This window comes from Canis lupus, chromosome 8 (assembly GCF_048164855.1).
Source record: "Canis lupus baileyi chromosome 8, mCanLup2.hap1, whole genome shotgun sequence".
Lineage (NCBI taxonomy): Eukaryota > Metazoa > Chordata > Mammalia > Carnivora > Canidae > Canis > Canis lupus.
In genome coordinates this window covers 32284605-32305511 of record NC_132845.1, presented here as the reverse complement: position 1 = coordinate 32305511, position 20907 = coordinate 32284605, and the positions used below count along the sequence as shown (strand labels likewise).

Below are 20907 nucleotides of genomic sequence, written 5' to 3'. Positions count from 1 at the left end.
TGAGTCATAGTCTTATGTATCTTATAACTTAAAACACTGTGATTACAAGAAAAACTACTATTAACATGACTTATGTTAGATGGAAGGGGGATGGGAGAGGGGAAGAAAAAAATAGATTCATATATGCATAGACATAATATCACATTGAGGATGAAATACTCATAATTATTGCAATGCATGCCACTAATCAAGATTTCTTGCAGGTGGGTTGTACCAAATCCTCACTCCTGAAGGATCTAGGTCATTAGAAATCTGTAAGATTAGATTGTGATAGTTTTCTCTTAACTTTGATCAGAAGACATGGGAATTCTAAGATGCACCTGGGGCAATCAGCTGCCTTCCAGATATATCCCTTCTGCCCCATATTGTACAGCAGCCACCCAATACTCCTTTGTAGTCAGGGTAAATTACTCCAACCCTGACTTTCTTTACCTGATTGTTTTTTCTCTCTCTCCCTCTCTCTCAGCATTAAGACACAAAGCAACTATTTGAAGTTTCAATTCTAAGTTTAATGAAACTATTGGTTTATCCCCTAATGGAATTATTTCCCCTTGGGAACTAGAACCTCTAAGACCCATTAAAGTTCAGAGTTGCATGGATAGGAAACAAACATTTTTACAGGGGCTGAGAGTAAGAAAGACACCCTTTAACTCTTGGACTGGCGAATCATGGCTATGGAAAGAAAAAAAAAACATCATAAATTAGTCTCTGATCTAAGACATATCCTGGACAACATTACCACAGTGCACCAACATAACATATTACTATAAGACAGTTCATTGTTCTACCAGACAACCTGTTTCAAGATGGGTAAAATGAAGTGAATTCCATGAACATGGCCACATTACTGCCCTTCAGTTGCTATAAAATTCTGTTTGAGTATCATGTATTAAGCTTCTGTAAGTCCATGGACTTAGCAAAAGTATCATGTGCAAGGATGGCAAATCCAGATCCTGAGTAAGTGTCTATTCAAGTGAAACAAAACAAAGCAAAACAAAAAGCCTGATGATTTTTCCGTGATAGAAGTAATCCAAATATAATCAATACAATACATGAGGCTTGGCTATTTCTTTTAGGGAATGGAGCCACAATGGATCTCAGTGTTGGCCTCTTCTTTTGGCAAGTTAGCCACTTAGCGATAGTTTTAGTCTGGTTGCCTTTAGCAAGTGTAAGACCATGGTACTGAGCCTGTATTTGCACTCTATCCCTGATACCAAGACCACTTTATTCATGAGCTCACTGGGGAATGACCAGGTTGTCTGAAGTAACAGGCTGACTGGTATCCACAGAATGGGTCTTGCTATGCACAAAATTATATGAATTCTTCTCTGCAAAGAGATTTCTATTTGGTGAGCATTCACATGAAGCACAAATATCCTCATGCTCTTTGATCATTCAAAGAGGTCTAGCTACATAAATATTCCCCAGTCATTCATCTCACCAATTTTCAATTACCTTCCTTAAAATCTATGACCATTTAGCCAAACTACTAACCTTGCTTATGAATATCTGTTGATCTCTAACTCTGGCATCTCTTCTTCCAGGAAAAATGAATCAAGCACACTGCTTTAAGCTCTGTCTACTGAAAGGATCTTCCATCGTTATTGTCTTCAAGGCCATCCTGTAACTGGGCTTCGGGATAGCAGACAGCAGACATCTATTTTTGTGTAATACATATTGTCCAGTATAATTTATAAACCAAGATTTAAATTTAATTTAAATGGTTCTGTGCCCATGAAATGGCATAACCAAGGAATTGGTGAAGTAATCAAAATCCTGTATAGTAGTGACTCAAGTCAGATTTCTATTCACCAGACCTAAACTTTTCAACTCATACAAATCAGTGAGATCTTTAGTAGTCTGTCCATCTGTGGAAACATGACCCATCAATGCCAAATATATCTGCAGATAAGATTATTAGATTACTGCTTTATCTCTATTTCCCATTAAGTTAACAGCACCTACGTCTTTGATAATTTACAGCCTCAACCTGGTTACAGCCACTTTGGGATCTATCATCCCTACTGCATTAAGGGACCTTGGTTTGATAGTAGCAATTCTCATTTTTCATTTCTAGGCTAAAATGAATAAAAACAACAGCTCTTTGGGGTGCCTGGGTGGCTCAGTTGGTTAAGCACTGGACTCTTGATTTCAGCTCAAGTCATGATCTTGTGGGTCATAGGATAGAGTCCTACATTGAGCTCTGAACTCAGAGAAGAGCCTGCTTGAAGATTCTCTCTCTCTGCCCCTTCCCACCTTGTGTGCACACTTGTAAGTGCTGTCTCTCTCAAATAAATAAATAGGTCTCTAAAAAACAAAAACAAAACAGCTCTTCAATAATAAAGAGCTATAACATAGCTCTTCAAAGCTTTCCTCATGAAAGAGTAGATTCTGGACCCTTCTAGGTGATATACTAAAGGAATAGTAGGCAACTTTTACTTCATAAGTCATATCTAACATTCTAATCTCTCTAAGCCTTTGGATAACTTCCTCTACAATATACTCAGAAAGCTCTGGTATTTAAATTTTCTCTAGCATAGGTGTAGGCCACATTTGGGTCCATATGTCCGTCATCATCAAACTATTAGATCTATTCCTTTCTATTTGAGCTAATAATTCAACTAAGAATCTTACATCAATAGATTCAGCCCAATCAAATATTATACTCTTTCCAACTGAACTCAAGACCCTTGGGACCCATTTTCTCATATTTTCCCCCAGATTCCTGTCTATATAGATTAGGAAAGTAATGCAATTATCTTGGTGTATGTCATAGTATTAACTGTTCATACTTTTTAATTCATCTTCTGGGACCAATTGGAACTTAAGTCTAGTTGTATATCTACAAGCTATCTTCTGAGGAGGATAGACAGTGCCTTAGAAAGACACATTATGAGATTCAGGCAAAGACAGATTCACTTCCTAAAATAGAGGGGATGTCTACTCTTACTATCAAATGAGGCTCAGTAAAATTTAGGGGACTAAGGTCCCCAGTTTCATAAAAATCTGCCTTCATGTTCCATTCCAATTTTCAGAAACTAAGTCTTTCCAAACCAATACCCTTTATCTAATATAAGAGATCCTATAAGCAGAGGAATTCAAGTTGCATTGTAATTCCCCTATCTGCAGGAACAGACTTTGGTTTAGTTTTCAGAAATCTCAACCATGTAGCTATAAGAAATGAGAATTTCTTACAGGGTAGTCTTTGAGTTCTTCTAATCCCTTGAACTGGAGTGAAAGATTTATGACCCTGAGCTCATGATTTTATTTCTACAAGTTCTCCACTGTGTTTATAAGTTAACAACCAACTCAATTTTACTGTTTATTTTCACTGAAGTGTTTCATAGTAGCAACTACTTATCATGCCTTCTTTCTCCTTTCTCTTCCTAGGTGCTTAAATACAGTTGTCTACAGGTGATAATTTTAAGTAACCGTGTCACCACTGTATGCCAAGACTACCAGTGCTTGCTTTACAAAAGGAAGCAATAAAAGATAGAAACTGAAGTAGTTTGGAAAAATCATACTTTAATGTTTTTATTCTTACCGTTAAGTCGACCACAGGAGGTAGGGAGCCTCCTAAAAAAGCAAAATAGAATTCTTTACTTAAGATTATTCATCCCAATGCACAACTGACTTATTTCTCATGAAAACAGAACATTCAGATAGACTACTGATTAGTTTAGCTTGCTTTATCAACTAGAGAGATCAACCTCCCGGCACTTATTTTTACCCTCAAATAAAATAATCTCTTTCATGTGTTAATTTTTGTGTCAGCTTAGTCTAAACATATCATGAAAAGTAGACCTTGCATCCTTTACCAGTTAAGAAAAAAAAAAAAAAAAAAGCCACGTGGTCCCAACTGAATCTAACTAGAAAGAAGCTGCTAGGAAAGTCATAGGGTATTTCCTGTTAAGTAAAACTGGTATCCCTATTGCCTGGAGTCATAGAGTCAGTAAGCACTTGCATTTTCAAATATAGTATTTAGGGAGACCATGGATTTTCAAACTTTGAAATGGCCATAAATTAAAAAAAAAAAAAAAGAAAAAAAAGAAAAGAAAAGAAAAGAAGGAAGAAGAAAAAAGAAAGAGAAAGAAAGAAAGAAATTAAGAAAGAAAGAAAGAAAGAAAGAAAGAAAGAAAGAAAGAAAGAAGAAAGAAAGAAAGAAAGAAAGAAAGAAAGAAAGAAAGAAAGAAAGAAAGAGAAAGAAAAGAAACAAAACAAAACAGTAACAAGATTGACACCAGTCAGGAAAGTCTTCAAAACAGAATGATCTTTTGGCAGCACTGTCAGTTTCACTGTTCTGAAATAAATGGGGGTCTACTGCTAAGATGCCAGAGAAACACTTCATTACCCCCATGAGTCCTGGATGAGTGAGGTTTGTGTGCACGAATTGATGGGTGGAGTACACTGGATATTGCTCTGTTTACTGTTAAATTTCTAGCAGCATAGTAAAATGCCAGCTACAGAGTCTTTGATGCAGCCAGCAGAATAAGCAAGGATAGTTTGGGACACAGAGAAATTCTACTGCCTGTTGTTATTCTCCACTGGCTCAGAACAGAAGAAATCAGTTAGAAGTCAGAGGGGAATTGAAGTACTAAATTTCATTTGGTTTCAAAGTTGGGGAAAAAAATAGTGTTAGTCACACAGAGAGGAAGAACATATAGAATCCAAAGTGGTCACACACAAAAAACTCTTGGAAGATTAGTGAGGCCAATGGAGATGAGGGCCACTAGGTACCATTAAGAGGATATTTTGTCTGAAAGTAGAGGTATATAATTTCAAGTGTTCTAAGCATGAAAATAAACTTAAGTTTTATTCATATGAAGTCAAAGTCAACTACTGGATAAAAAACAAAACAAAACAAAACAAAACAAAACAAAAAAAACCTTCAATATGACATCTCCAAAGAATACGTATACCAAGAATAACTGAAGAAGCAGGTGGTTCCATGGAAGAAACAATTTCATATTTTTTGACAGGTAGTATAGATGTTAAGGTCCCTGATTCTAGAGTCAGGTTTTAATCCTGAGTTTTAATCCTGAATATAACTCCTACATGACCTGGGCAATTACCTTAACTTCCCTATACCTCCAGTTTCCCATAAGAAATACTGGTGGTTGATGGTTATATGGTCCTTTAAGAGTTATTCTCAAGGTTAAATAAGCAAATACATATAAATTACTTAACTCTGTTTATAGTAAATATACTCTAACTCTTGCCTCTGTTTAGACCCAAATGTTAGTATTTATGTAAATAGATAGGATTGATTTTCTTGCACTCCATTTGCTCCTAAATCAGAAGATTTCTTGGTTAAATATTTTAGTGAAGTATAGATTGATGCTTTCCTGCATCTTAGTAACATTCGCATAAACCTCAGGAGGCACAGGCAGCTGATAAGCAGCAAAAGAGTAGAAGCAAACTTTTCAAGAAGTCATTGCCCAGTTACCAGTATAGAAATTCCCTCTACTACTACCTTAAAAATCTTGCATCTGTCACTCAGAAGACATTCAATGTCCTCCTAGTCAAGAAATACCTGACACTTCAACAAAATATCTTCAATTTTGATCTTCCCTTTTGAGAAGTATTTTATACTATCTAAGCTAGGGTACAAAATAACCTTTTTAATTAGTTTTTTGGAATAAATGCTTGCTATGCCCACAGTGAATAAGTCTCAGGGAAGGTATTTGTATAACAATACTACTGTGTACCTGAGTATTTACTGGATTGAGAAGTGAGGCTTCAAACATTTCAGATGTAATGGTACCTGAAGAGAATTCTTCAATCCAGGACTTTAAATATAACACAAAGGTTTACTGACAAATACTGAGTTCATACTCAGTAGTAGAATCCTATTCCGGGTGGTGCGGGGGGCACGTGGGTAGTCCAGTGGTTGACCGTCTGCCTCCTGCTCAGGTCGGGATCCCTGAAGTCCTGGAATCAAGTCCTGGGATTGAATCTCACATCAGGCTCCCCATAGGGAGCCTGCTTCTGCCTCTGCCTATGTTTCTGCCTCTCTCTGTGTCTCTTGTGAATAAATAAATAAAATATTTATTTAAAAAATTCTATGATGAGTACTATGTACACATACATATTACAGAGCTGCACTGCCCAATATAGCAGCCGCTAGTCCTATGGGGCTACTGAATACTCCTAAAAGTGGTTAGTCCAGTTAAAATGTGTTCTAGAGGCACCTGGGTGCCTCAGAAGGTTAAGTATCCAACTGTTGGATTTAGCTCAGGTCATGATCTCATGCTTGTGGGATTGAGCATCAGGACTCTGAGCTCAGTGTGGAGTCTGCTTCACATTCTTTCTCCCTCTTTTTCTGCCCCTCCCCAATTGCACTCTCTGTATCCTCTAAAATAAATAGAAACTTTTTAAAAGTGCATTAAGTGTAAAATACAATTCAGATTTTGAAGACTTCATCCAAAAAATGGAAGTAAGAAATCTCGGGTGCCTGTGTGGCTCAGTGGGTTAGGGGTCTGCCTTTGGCTCAGGTCACGATTCCCAGATCCTGGGATTGAATTCCACATTGGCTTCCTGCTCAGGGGGAGCCTCCCTCTCCCTTAGCCCTTCCCCCCAGCTCATGATCTCTGTCTCTCTCTCTCTCTCTCTCAAATAAATAATAAATATTATTTTTTTTAAAAAATCTCAATTTTTACTATTTATTGCATATTGAAATAATATTTTCTTCATGTCAGGTTAAAAATATGTTGTTAAAATTAACTTCTTTTTACTTTTTCTATAATGTGGCTATTAAATTTAATAGCATGTATATAGTCATCACTATATTTCCATTGTGCAGTGCTGTTCTGAAGGATAAAAAGCAGATTTTGACAGCAATTATAATTTCTCTTTCACTTAAGGATTTAAAAAAACAATACTTAAATATTACAGCTAAGAATGTGATTCTTCAATTCTCTCTAACCTGAAAAATCTTTTCTTCGATTATTTCTTTTTTTTTTTTTTTTTTTTTTTTTTTTTTTTTACATTTCTTCGATTATTTCTATATTTACATTATCTTTAAAAGACCAGTTTACTATCTGAAAAATAGGTAGAAAAGAACTGTTTTAAATCTTTACTGATGGAAAAGCAAAACAACTTTATTGGCAGGATAGGCTATTTTCCACTTGAAGTTGGAGCTGAACACCTAATTCCTCCATTCATGAATACTAGAATATTTCTGTAAAACAAGTTAGTTCTTCCCAGTAGAGAAAGCCTAGGAAGCCTTCTATTTACCATTTCTGTCATCATTGTTACAGTTTTATCATTACAGCTTAATCATCTCCTACAAATGGAAATCCACCCTCCCTACTCCCGTCCCCTCCCAGGGGCATTATTTTAGTTTGCTTTCTTCATTTCCATTTTACAAAGTAGTCTAATCTGGTCCTCCTGGAAATCTCCCTTTATATTTCTAGATGTTTGCTTTTGCTTTTGTTTTCAAACAACTAAAAAGTTACAGAAAATTTGTAAGAATAGAACATTTCCATTAGATATTTTTCTGGAACATACATACATACATAAATTAATATTTTTCTGAAACCATGTGTGGATACATTGCCAACATAATGTCTCATCACTCTTGAATATTTAACTATGATTTTCTATATATAAGGTGACTGCCTTATAAAACTGCAGCAACACTATCAAAATCAGTTAATTATCATTGCACATGAGACAGGCTTTATTTTCTAAAGATGACTAAAACCTAATCTCTCTTCCATCTCACATGTTCTTTTTATAAAGTGAGCTTCACATTTCTCCCATCAAATTTGTGGTTTCAGCCTAAAAAAAGGAGAAAGTGGGAAAGTCTTTATTTACTGTCCTTGCATCTGAGTAACTTCTGAGGCTAAGTCATAAATGATGATAGAACTTCCGTATGATTCTCTCCGGATACTCACTATTGGAACCCAGCTACCATAGTGTGCCGAAATACAAGCCTAACATGGAGGTCTGGGTTCTGAGCCAATAGCCAGAATCAACCACCAGGCAAGTGAATAACATAACAAATGATTCTTGCTTCCAGCCAACAAGTGTTTTCAGCTAGACTCTCTGGTTTCATGGAGTAGGAAGAAATTATCTTCACTGGGCCCTTTCTAAATTCCTAACCCACAGAATCTGTAAGCATGATACAATCATTATTATTATAATTTACACCATTAAATTGAGAATGTTTTCATATGCAATAGATAACTAGAATAATACATCATCATCATCCAATCCTCAAACCCCATTCAAGTTAGCCAATCATTGTCCTAAACAAATCTGTTCTAACAAAGAATTCAGTTCAGAAATAGAGTTACATTCATTTATTAACCTCCTTCAATCTGGAACAATTTCTCGGTGTCTCTTTTCATGATCTTAATGTTTTTAAAGATTATAGGCCCAGGGGTGCCTGGGTAGCTCAGTTGGTTAAAGGTCTTACTCAGTTTCAGCTTATGTTATGATCTCAGGTCCTGGGATCAAGCCCCTCATTGTGCAGGCTCAGCCCAGAATCTGCTTGCCCCTCTGCCTCTGCTCCTCCTTCACATCCTCCTCCCCCACCCCACTCACATTTTCTCTCTCACACTCAAATAAAAATAAATAAATAAATAAATAAATAAATAAATAAATAAATAAATAAAATCTTAAAAAAAAAAAAAGATTACAGGACCCACTATTTTACAGAATGCCCTTACACTTAGGTTTGTCTGAGATTTCCTTTTGATATGATTCACATTTTGTATCTTTGGCATGAATACTGCAGGAGTGATGCTGTGTTTTTCTTTTGCATTCATATCATCTAGTACATAAATTCAATTTGTTCTAATACTAGTTATATTTACTTAGATGCTCAGTAAAGGTGTTGTCAGTAAGGTTTACTCTTTTTTTTGTAATTGTGTTTTGTTGGAAGATAATTTGAGATCATATGAATATCCTTTTTCTTTCTTTTTAAGATTTTATTTATTTATTCATGATAGACATAGAGAGAGAGAGAGAGAAGCAGAGACACAGGCAGAGGGAGAAGCAGGCTCCATCCTGGGAGCCCAACGCGGGACTCGATCCCGGTTCTTCAGGACCATGTCCTGGGCTGAAGGCAGACGCCAAAACGCTGAACCACTCAGGGATCCCCGAATATCCTTTTTCTTATCAAATATTTATTTATCCATTTAGTTTTTACATAAGTATGGATCATGGTTTCTTCCTTTATGCTATAGTATGATCCATTATTATTTTATTTATTTTGATATCCAAATTCTCCTAGATTTGATCAACGTGATCCCTTAACTGGTAATAATTATCTGATAAAAATAATTTTATTTCTAGAAAATAAAAATATTTTCTACTTTCTGATACAATAAGATATTTAGGCTCACCTTGTACTTCCCTTCCCTTGCCTTAGGATCAATCATTTCTCCAAGGAGTCCTAAGTCACTTTTAGTGGAGAACAGTGTTTAAAACACAATGTCTGGTCAATAAAGGTGTTTGTGTTTTTTTTTTTTTTTAAGGTGTTTGTGTTTTATGCTAACCCATATGCACAGTATCTTTCCTGGCTTTGGCAGTTCTAGTGCCCTTCTGCTGGACCCTAATGCATCTATCCAAGGCTAAAACAATAGGTATTTATGATAGTATCTTTACTTTTTACCCCCTAGTATAAACAAACAGTCCTTTGGTAAATGAGCACTTCCAATATTTTCTCCCAACTCTGTTATTTTAAATGAATAACACTATTTGTTCACTAATTTATAGACACTATAAATCTGTTCAGACCAAAATACACACATACATACTCATTTTATACCCTAGATCATTTCACTGGCAAACTAAAAATTAAACTAAATTAATGTTTGATTAAACACATTTTGAGAATTGAAATCCCAAGAGAATTGTGCAAATCCATTTTATGTGATAATTAACAATGTAAAACCTGAGCCACATAGAATAGTTTGGAATTTTATTTAGATAGTCCCCAGTGTCAAACAAGAGGGAATTAGGTTTATTCAGTGGAATGTTAATTTTCATAAAAGTGCATTTCCACAATTAAGCCATGTTTTCTAACACAATTCAAGATAGGGTTATAGATATAGATAAAATGGTGAAAATTAGATAAATAGTCAAAGATACATTGAATAAAATTTGGTATCAAAGATACATTGAATAAAAAATATATACATTGATATAAAAAATTTGGTCTCCAAAAAAATTTGGAGACACATAGATTTAAGACACATTCTCTATTCTCAAAGAGTGTATTGTCTACTGGGAAAGGTAACCATATAAATAATTATAATAATTAAGTGTGGTAAGGGTGACAATAGTGATAAGCACATGGTGGGGAGACACACAAAAAAGGCTTCCCTACCAATCAGAAAGAGAGGCATTTGGTAAGAAAGGACTATTGCCATCTTCCTCCTTGAATCAGGCCAACCAAGGTAGGAAATCACCTACAGAATATGCTCTTGCAAGCAACTTTCCTAATATGGGAACTGATGGAAACATAGCTAGCAAGTTGGAGAACCAGAAATGTTTTCAAGAGTAGACAAGTTCACAGCAAGGAGAATAATGTCAATGCCTGAGCTGGTCTCCAAAGAGCTACTATTTTCCAATATTAAAAAAAAAAAAAACAAAAAAAAAACTGATCTTTTAATGCCTTCAAATTAGGACTGTGAATTTTAAATAAATAAATTGATAGAAAAAATAGAGAAAGCAAAAGGAAATTATTTTCTTATTCTCAAAAGTGGCTATTGTACAATACTTACTCTTACCTTCTGCTAACATGACAAATCTTCAGAAAATATCATTTAAAGTTAATTTACTTATATTTCTACACTGGTAGAGTCTATAACATATTGTGTTAAAATAAAAGTTAAATTTATCCTGCTGGCTTTCCATGTTTATGATATAAGGTAGAAAATTATAATTAACTAGTTCTCCAGTTTTCCACTTAAAAATGTATTTCTTTAAGCCACTTACAGATTACTTATAGTCTCAATTTTAAGTTTTTCCATCTTTAAAAAGTGTTGGCTATACTGGCACTGATTATATTTTAGTGCATTCTAAGACAGTAGGAAGCCATAATGTCTTCCACATTGTGTTAAGTCACAAATTTATTCAAGGCTGTGGATAACTTGTTTTAAACAGTTGTTTCATTTCATTATTCTGAGTCCCAGGACAAACATCATGGGATAAATATACTGTAAATATTTACATTTCTTCACAATAATGGGAATCACAAGGCTAAATCCCTATGTATTGCTCTAAATATTTACCTTCCTATGTTAGTAAATGCACTCAAGGACAAGAGCAATCATTCTCAGTGTTCACAAATAAGAACTGCTTAACTTAGAAAAGTAGATATTTCCTGCATATAACAGAAAAAGGCAGAAAAAGAAACTATGAATTCCATCAGGTTTTTTCCCATATACATATATGTACATTTGTAATTAATTCTATACATAATTATATGCTAATAATATAATTGATTTCATATATACATTTATACTTTAAAATCACAAGTACTCGAGGACATCAAAGGACATCAAACTCCTGCTGCTTGTAAAAGATGTGGCATATAGGAAGTCAGGATAAAGTATATACAGTCCTTAAAAATGAGAATAGAGAGACTTAAGTCATCCTCAGAAAGTATCTCTCACTCCAAGAAATGTCCTGGCAGCAAAGCAAAAAAAAAAATTTTTTTTCTTCTTTTATTCAGACAGCTGATTAACACTGAAATCACAAAGTCTCTCTCTGATTATATTTACTCTAACAGCTCTTTCTCTGGTTAGTCCCAGTATATTTGACCAACTCCTTTCTTTTCTTTTCTTTTTTTTTCCTTCTTACTTTATTTTGTTTAAATTCAATTTGCTAGCCAAACTGTGGAAGGAGCCATGATGTCCTTCGACAGATGAATGGATAAAGGAGATGTGGTCTATATATAAAATGGAATATTACTCAGCCATCAGAAAAGACCAACACTCACCATTTGCTTTGACGTGGATGGGCCTACTCCTTTAATAAGAAGGTTCTCCATTGTTAAGCCACTTTTTTATTTTTTCCTCCAATCCATTTAGCTCTATTAATTTTCACTTCCTTTCCTGTATAGAGTAATCTTCATGGACTACCACTTCAAATATGTGTTCACATTAATTTTCCCAAATTTTTATAAATCAACTTAAGACTAAACATAAACAGAACTATTTGGCAGGAAAAAGAAAATACAGTGTTGAAAACTCTGTACCTTAAAAATATACTTAAACAATTAAAAGCAGACACAGCTTTGGTGCAAGAATATATCCAAATAATAGGGAAGAATTTGTAAAACTGAGTATCACAGATATGTAATTTCCAGCAAATGACAGAAAACAAATTAAGAGAAGGAAATTTTGAATCAGGCTGTAATAGAGACTATATATGTGTATGTCATATTTCATATATGTCACATCTGGCTTAAGTTTTCATCAAATGTTTACAAAGAAAAATCAAATAATCACATAATCACATAATCTCATATAGTTATAGTGTTTGTAGCTGTTCCCATGTGGGTATGTTTGTGTGGGTGAATGTGTGAATGTGTCTGTGTCTGTATATGTTTTTTTTCTGACTATATAATACACACTATATAAATATGCAGTAAAAGGAACACGTGAGTGAATAAATACAGATAATTTAGAAAACAACAGATATGCTCAAAATCTCCTGAATTACTGTCTGGTACTGCTGGGTAGTGTTTTTTACTCTGGTACACTTTTGTGGCTTTTTGCACTCGAGGCTTTGAGCCTAGGGCTCACAGGCCAATGAAGCAGCACTTCTTAAAAGCTATCATTTGCCCAAGAGCACACCTGTTTGAGTGGTTCACCCATTATTTTCATATAATATTTTGACATTATTTCATGATACAGTTTGACCTTACTATGTTACAGTCATTTGGCAGAACCTTTGTTCCCCAATGCTGTGCCATCGCATAATCCAAATGGTGAACATATTTTTTCCTTAGCTGGCCTGCAGACCTGTTACAAATTGACCAAAATGTTTAACCTTAATTTTAAGGATTAAAGCTATTTGTTTTATGTACTTTTATCTGTACTGGTCTTTTAAGGGCTTAGACTAGTCCTTTGGTATTTTTATGCTCAGCACTGGACATAATACAAGAAATATATTAGTTTCCTAAAACATGACTGCTGAATTGCACATCCCTGAGAACTAAGTTGTTGGTTCACTCTTCTCCATATGTCATTTTAAAATCAATACTATATTGATGTGAAATTGAATAAAATAATATACGGTATAGATATTACCATAGTAAATAATTAATTTTTCATTGATTTTTCCATACCATTATTATAATAAAGCCACAAATTTCTATTGAGTATCTATCTGCTTTCTGGCAATTCCCACTTGGCATACTGGGTTATAATGTCAACAAAATCTTGGATCTGTGCCCAAGGAGCTCACAAGTCTTGTGAGGGAGTATAGTCAGAGGGTGACCATAACTCAATGTTTTATCTGAAATAGAGGTAAGTACAAAAGCATACAGAATGTACTCTGATTCATTTCTATAAAAAGGAATAAAGACTGGTTTCCAAAAGAAGATATACCTAAAAAAAAAAAAAAAAAACATGAGATATTTCTGTGCTTACAGTCTAACAAAATGGCCTGCAATAAAGACATGTTTAATTAATTGTTGACTTTAAGCTAAACTTTTCACAATATATTATGATTCCACTATTTTTTTTCCTTCATGTTCTTCTGGACTGAAAAACAAAACCAAAAACAAAAATCATCTTCCTTTATATTTAAATTAACCAGGAATGGTTTAAATTCAAAACAGCATGTTCTGTCTCTAAACTATGAATGTCTTCTTTTAAACGTGTAAAATAATTTGTGAAGTAGGATGGAATTTGAGATTATTTTAAAGGACAGCTCAAGAAAATATTAGAATGAAGTTAATCTGAAACTTCCATCATATAGAAATTGCTTGAGAAAATATAAGTATGACGCCATTAGTTTGTTAATCTCATAGTTACCGCATCAATTTAAGTAAAACTGAGAAATAATCCTGCCCTCTAGTGGTGCTTAATAAATGTCAAAATATACTGAAAACACCATTTTCTTGGTACAGCCAATTCCAAATTTACACATATTTGAGTAGAAAACACTAAAACCTTATATTTTGTATTAACAAATAGGTGTGCTTAAACTAACTGTTTTGAATGTTGTGTGGGACATTTCATTTCCTTAGAAATTAAGCAAAACAAATTTTGTTACATAAGAAATATTCCACCCTGCCTGTGCTCGTGAATGGTATTACCAATATTAAATTAGATTATTTGATGGATTCTCTTTCCATTTGAATTTTGACAAAAAAATTACCATCTAGGGAAAATTTACAAAGTCTGAACGTTTCCTTATTCAACCACCTACCAATTTATATCACCACCCAGTTTTCCCCATGCCCTCAACAAGCTCTCATCATGTTGTTTATCTCTGTTTAAAGGTTAGAGAACCCACATCTCTCTTGCTGACATAGGACTCTAAAGGAATGCAATTATCACAACTAACTAGTTTATTCTTGTAATGTCTTATTCTTGATTATATGTTAGATGACATTTAAAATACATTTATTCTGGGGATCCCTGGGTGGCTCAGCGGCTGTCTGTCTGCCTTTGGCTCAAGGCGCCATCCTGGAGACCTGGGATCGAGTCCCAAATCGGGCTCCTGGTGCATGGAGCCTGCTTCTCCCTCCGCCTATGTCTCTGCCTCTCTCTCTCTCTCTGTGACTATCATAAATAAATTAAAAATTAAAAAAAAAATAAAAAATAAAAAAATAAATAAAATACATTTGTTCCAGACTTCTACTATAAGAAAAACAATATTTTCTACAAGTAAACATAGCATAATTGTACACACAGAAATTATAACACAAAAGAAGATACACGGGTATTGAAATATAAAGACATAAATCCTAAAATTTAGACTACTTGCATTTTTTTAAATCTGCACTTATTTTTACATATGATTGACATTAAAAAATCAAAACTAGCTTATAGTTATAGAAACATAGTAGTAAAAACTATTAGGTGTTTCAGAAACAACTATTTAAACAATGAATGAATGTTTGAAAGAGATTTATTGACTTAGTCAAGGTTGTACAGTTGGTTGATTGGTTGGTTTACTGAAAGCCAGAACTCCATGGCAAAATATGTTTTTACTTATTGTTCAACACTACTTCTAATTTACCAACATACCTATAAATATGATTTTCTATGGTTCAGAATCTTGTCATGCCCACATCCTAATCCTGAGAATCTCTAACTATGCTACTTTACAAGAGCAAAAACTGAGGCTCTTTGAGATAGGAAGATTATCCTGGATTATCTAGGTAGGCCCAACATAATCACAGTGTTCCTTATCAGAGAAAGTCAGGAATGTCAAAGTCAGAGAGGGAGATGTGATGACAAAGCAGAGAAGAGAGAGATTTGAAGACACTGTCCTTGAAGATGGGGTCACAAGTCAAAGAATGCAGCTGGTGTCTATAAAGTGGAAAAGGAAGGAAACATTCTCCCCTAGAGTCCCCAAAAGATTCAGTCCTGAAAACCATTGTATACTTCTGACCTCAAGAACTGCAATAGATCTGTGTCATTTTAAGCAACTAATTTTATAGTAATTTGTTATAGCAACAATAAGAAGCTTAATAAAACCCAATTAGATTCTAAATTCCATGAAGTCTGGGGGAATTTCTTCTCTTTTCCTTGTCTCATTGACTATCGAAGTATGGTGCCTGAAATCGCAATTTCAGAATCATCTGAGGCTTTAACAACAATGCACATTAACCCATTCTAACCTCAAAAGGCTTATCATAGCCACCATGGGAGGGGCTCAGAAATCTCTGTTTTCAGAAGCCCCGTAAGTGATAAGTGCAAAGTTTGTGAACCACTGACTTATATAAAGCATATCTTTCTCCTAGTACAGGGATGAACACAGACTGGAGAAATAAACATACACTTTAACAAATGTAACTGAATTATAAAACTGACAATACCTTGACTCTCACTCCACAATATGATTGATAGACTTTTACAATTTAAGTGTTTCAAAGACTTCTTCAAGGAAGAAATAGGGACATAACCCCTCCCTACAACCATGCACTTCCCCTTCAAACAACATATGGTGTAAGAATGAGGTTGAGTCTAGAATTGGCAAAGTAGTCTAAATACTTCCTAATCTGCCAAAAAAAAAAAAGATTTGAAGCAAGAACAGATAATCTATTTCATTAATAACATATTAGTTTATTAAGTCAAAAATTAATATTCTAAAGAATAATACCAATCTGGTTCTCTCTCTTTTTTTTTTTTACTACATAGATATATGTGAAAATATTCTCTGTAAAACATTCAACCAAAATAAATAGGGCAAACTAAAAATAACTCTTTTATTACTCATCACTTTCCCAGAATCCTCACCCTGGATGTAACCATCCCTAACAGTTTTACAGTTTTGAGTGCACACTTAGGCTTATGGATTTATATAAAAGTTCATCATACATCCATACAATGACTCTCCTACCCAAATGAACACACTCATATTTGTGAGTCTATTATCTCTACATATGTAACATAGAGATTATATATGAAGAAAAATAATTTTAGAAGTAAATAGAATATGTATATATGTATATCTGTATATGCACATACTAGTCATACACAGAAATAAGATATATATATCTTTTGTCTTGGTGTTTTTCTATTTTAGAACACTTATGTGTATTTTATTTGTTTTATGGACTTAAAAAAGAGTGGGCATCTAAAGTTTGTTTTACCTATCACCAATGATGCACATTTACATTTTCCAAGTTCTCATAGCTTTGTAAACACATACACACATATTTACATATACATAAATACATATACATTGTACCAATGGAATGTAACATGTCAGTGAATTGCTGTGATCAGAATTATGTCATCAAGTCCTAACACACAATACCTGTTTACTAAATGTCTTAAATAAATGAAGGGCTGTATGATCCAACAGTAACAGAGTATAGTAGTGTCACCACATTCTTACCAGTATTATTATTTAGCAAAAGGGACATTAACCTAATATATGGTTTAAATGGATTACTGGTGAGAGTGGAACAAGTTTCCTTATTTTTATGTGTAAATATATTTTTCACGTCAAATTGTTCATACATTTTGTTCTTATATATACTAAGAGTTTATTTTAGTTTTCAGATAGATTGATTCTTGTATGTAATAAGCAAATTGGTCACTTGATGTTTTGAACAGTACACAGTCCCTTCAGGAAGCATAAGGTTTTTCTTTTGGAAGTGTTTTCAGTAATTGCTGTGTTACTTTCCACCTGTCACAATAACTTGGAAGATACTTAACATGACCAAGTTTAAGAAAAGAAATACCTAAGACTAGGTGGATATTCAAGCCTCTTTTCTCCACATATTCCAAAATGAGGACAAATAATTTACTCTTTTTGATTTGGGGAATCAGTCAAAGGCCCAATGAAATAAATATAAATCTCCACAGCAAAGGAAACAGTCAACAAAACTAAAAGGCAACCTATGGAATGGGACATCTTTGCAAGTGACTTTATCAATAAACAGCTAGTATTCAAGATCTATAAAGAACTTTTTCAAACTCAACACCCAAAAAACAATCAAGAAATGGGCAGACATGAAAACACATTTCTCTAAAGAAGACATACACATGCCCAACAGATACATGGTAAAAATGTTCCACATCACTTGGAATCAGGGAAATACAAATCAAAACCACGATGAGATACCACCTCACACCACTCAGAATGGTAAAATTAACAAGCCGGGAAATGACATTTGCTGGCAAGGATGTGGAAAAAGGGGAACCCTCTTACACTGTTGGTGAGAATGCAAGCTGGTACAGCCACTCTGGACAACGGTACAGGGGTTCCTCAAGAAGTTAAAAATAGAGCTAACCTACAATCCAGTATTTGCACTACCACTTTATCCCAAAGATATGACTGTAGTGATCTGAAAGGGCACCTGCACCCCAATGTTTATAGCAGCAATGTCCACAATAGCCAAACTGCAATGGAATATCAGCCATCAGAAAGGATAGATACTTCCATTTACAGTGACCTGTATAGAACTGAGGGTATAATGCTGGAGTGAAATAAGTCAGTTGGAGAAAGACATTTATCATATAGTTTCACTAATACGTGGAATCTAAGGAACAGTGCAGAGGATCATAGAGAAAGTGAGAGAAAATGGAATGGGAAATCATCAGAGAGGAAAAAACACATGAGAGACTCTTAACTCTAGGACACAAACTGCGGGTTGCTGGAATGGAAGGAGAGGTTATGGGGTAATTGGGTAATAGGCACTAAGGCGGGCACATGATGTGATGAGTACTGGGTGTTATATGCAACTGATAAATTATTGAACACTACATCTGAAACTGTTTAAATAAAAAAAAAGAAAGAAATATAAAGCTGGAAATGTAAAACCTATTCAGCAAATGCAAAAATTTCTACTAGGATATTTTAATCTGTAAGAAAATTGAAAGCATTACTTTTCAGTCAGATAAAAACACCTTCAGAAAGATTAAATGAAACTGAGGAAAAAAATGCATTTTAATTACTTGGATTCTGCTAAACAGAGAAAAAGAGTTTCACTTGGGGAAGTCAGCCAATATTTTACAGAATATAGAAAAGTAATGCAATTCATACTGCCATAGATATGATTTAAAACTGTTAAGAGTCTAAATATGAAACCAAACTAGATGCTATTTGGAAGATGGGCTAATTCAGGAAGGTCTTTTGGCATAATTAGGAGCCATTATTTCTTATTTCTTCAGATTTGATTCCATTAGTAAAGTGAAATTCACATTGTGTTAACACATTCAGAAAAGCAGGGAACCACTGAGGGGAGTGAGAAGTAAATACAAACCATCTGGGCATAGTCATATTTTCTAAATAATTATATCCATAATAAGAATTACTAAGAAATTATACAGATCTTCCTTGACTTACAAGGGGGTTATGTCCCAATAAACTCATCATAAGTGAGAAATATCAGAAGTCAAAAGTGCATTTATATACCTAATATACTGAACATCATAGCCTAACCTACTTTAAATGTGCTCAAAACCTTTACATTAGCCCACAACTGGGCAAAAACATCTGACATAAAGCCTATTTTATAATAAACTGATGAAAAGCTCACGCAACTTAATGAATACTGTATTGACAGTGAGAAACAGAATGGCTGTGGGGGTCCAGAACGGTTGCAAGTGTGTCGGTTGTTTACCTCGTGATTTCATGGCTGACTGGGAGCTACAGCTGCTGCTGCCCGCATCACAAGAGTATTACACTACATATAGCTAACCTGGGAAAGTATCAATATTCAAAATTCAAAGTATGGTTTTTACTGAGTGCTTACCACTCTCACGTCATTGTAAAGTTGTAAAATTGTAAGTCAAACCATCGTAAATTGGGAACCATCTGTATTTATCTTAATTGTATCTTCAAAATCTCTCCTCTTTCCAAACAGGAGAAGGAGGACAAAACCCACACAAATTAGTGTTTTCTATTTTTCAGTATCTTCACATATCTATATGCTTAAAACCCATTAACTACTGTGATGTGTTGATGTACTAAGTAAGTGATACTTAGGATATTAAAATTTCTCTTAAATGACATGGCAGTACCAGTTTCTAGAAGGAAAAGCAAAGAAAGGAAGAAGAGAGACTGTATTCAGTCCAGGAGTGAGGGAGGAAGGGGTAAGTAAGAAACTGAAAATTAACACAGGTATAAATAAAATATACCAACCCATTCTAATTGTGTCTATGGAAACTAGAAATTTAAAATTTTGATAAAATCCAATCAGTTTGCTCCTCTATGGATCGTGCTTCTGAAGTTATATTTTAAATATGCTTTGCCTAAGTCAAAGTCACAAATCTTCTTTAATCATATTATATTATATTATTAATATATTAATAATTATATAAAATAATACACTCTGGTTAGTCAGGGTGCTGCAGTTCAATCACTGACCAAGGTCTGTTTTTGCTGATGTGTTGAGTGCCAAAGCCAATGTCTGTCCCTTGTTGTGTTCAATTTATTTATTCAATAATTCTTACATGAGCCAATAATTCTGGGTTTTATTTGGTCAGGTGGTGGGTATTGAAAAGACTAGACACCCATTCACTTTCAGATGCTTTGATTTTGAACTAAACATTTTACCTAATCCCTCAAATCTCTTTACTCATGTGTGAAATGAAGAAAATTATACCTTTCTTACAGGATTTTCAGATGATTTAATTAAATAAGTAATGTAAAACATTTAGCACAGTGTCAGGCATATCGTAAGAAATAAGCAAATAAATAATTGATTCTGGATGATGATGATGATGATGATGATGATGATTCTATACTATGTGCTTGGGAAAATAATTAACGTTCTTGTAGTCTGTAATTTGTCTATCCATTTATGTACACTTTGTTCTAGTATCCAATATGTCTATTTTATGCCAGTAACACTGTCTTGGTTAAGTTTAAATAAATTTTGGAATCAGGAAGTGTTTAAATAAATTCCTAATTCAGGTAGTGTTAGTTCTTCATCTTAAAAGTAGTTTTAGCTATTTTAGGTTCTTTTTATCGACATATGTATTTTAGAATCCATTTGTCATTTCCAAAATAATTCTAAAAATAGACTTCGATAAGAGCAGTTTTAGTTTCATAGTAAAATTTAGAGGAAGGTATAGAAATTTACTGTCTACCATTTGTCCCTACACATGCACAGCCTCATACGTTATCAGCATGCCCCATCAGACTGAAGTGTTTGTAATAACTGATGAACTAAGGTTGACATATATCACCCAAATTCCATAGTTTACATTAGGGTTCGCTGTTGACATTATATAGTCCATGAGTTTTGACAAA

General features: G+C 34.2%; 2 long non-coding RNA genes across 11 annotated transcripts in view; one reads left to right on the top strand and one right to left on the bottom strand.

Moving 5' to 3' along the window:
* Window positions 1-487: 487 nt before the first annotated feature.
* The window catches only part of LOC140638066 (uncharacterized), a 79020-nt gene continuing 58600 nt past the window's right edge, over window positions 488-20907 (bottom strand). For all 4 annotated transcript variants that reach the window (XR_012035240.1, XR_012035241.1, XR_012035242.1 and 1 more), the window contains 3 exons: window positions 3545-3576; window positions 1495-1632; window positions 488-672 (listed from right to left, as the gene is read on the bottom strand). This is a non-coding gene — a long non-coding RNA (uncharacterized lncRNA). The remainder of the gene's footprint in view (window positions 673-1494; window positions 1633-3544; window positions 3577-20907) is intronic.
* Window positions 7879-20907, top strand: part of LOC140638068 (uncharacterized) — a 56403-nt gene continuing 43374 nt past the window's right edge. For 3 of the 7 annotated variants that reach the window (XR_012035249.1, XR_012035248.1, XR_012035251.1), the window contains exons 1-4: window positions 7879-7986; window positions 8958-9593; window positions 11846-11998; window positions 13326-13490. This is a non-coding gene — a long non-coding RNA (uncharacterized lncRNA). Of the gene's footprint in view, window positions 8118-8957; window positions 9594-11845; window positions 11999-13325; window positions 13491-20907 lie in introns of all 7 variants that reach the window. The other 4 variants (XR_012035253.1, XR_012035254.1, XR_012035250.1 and 1 more) reach the window with 4 other exon arrangements.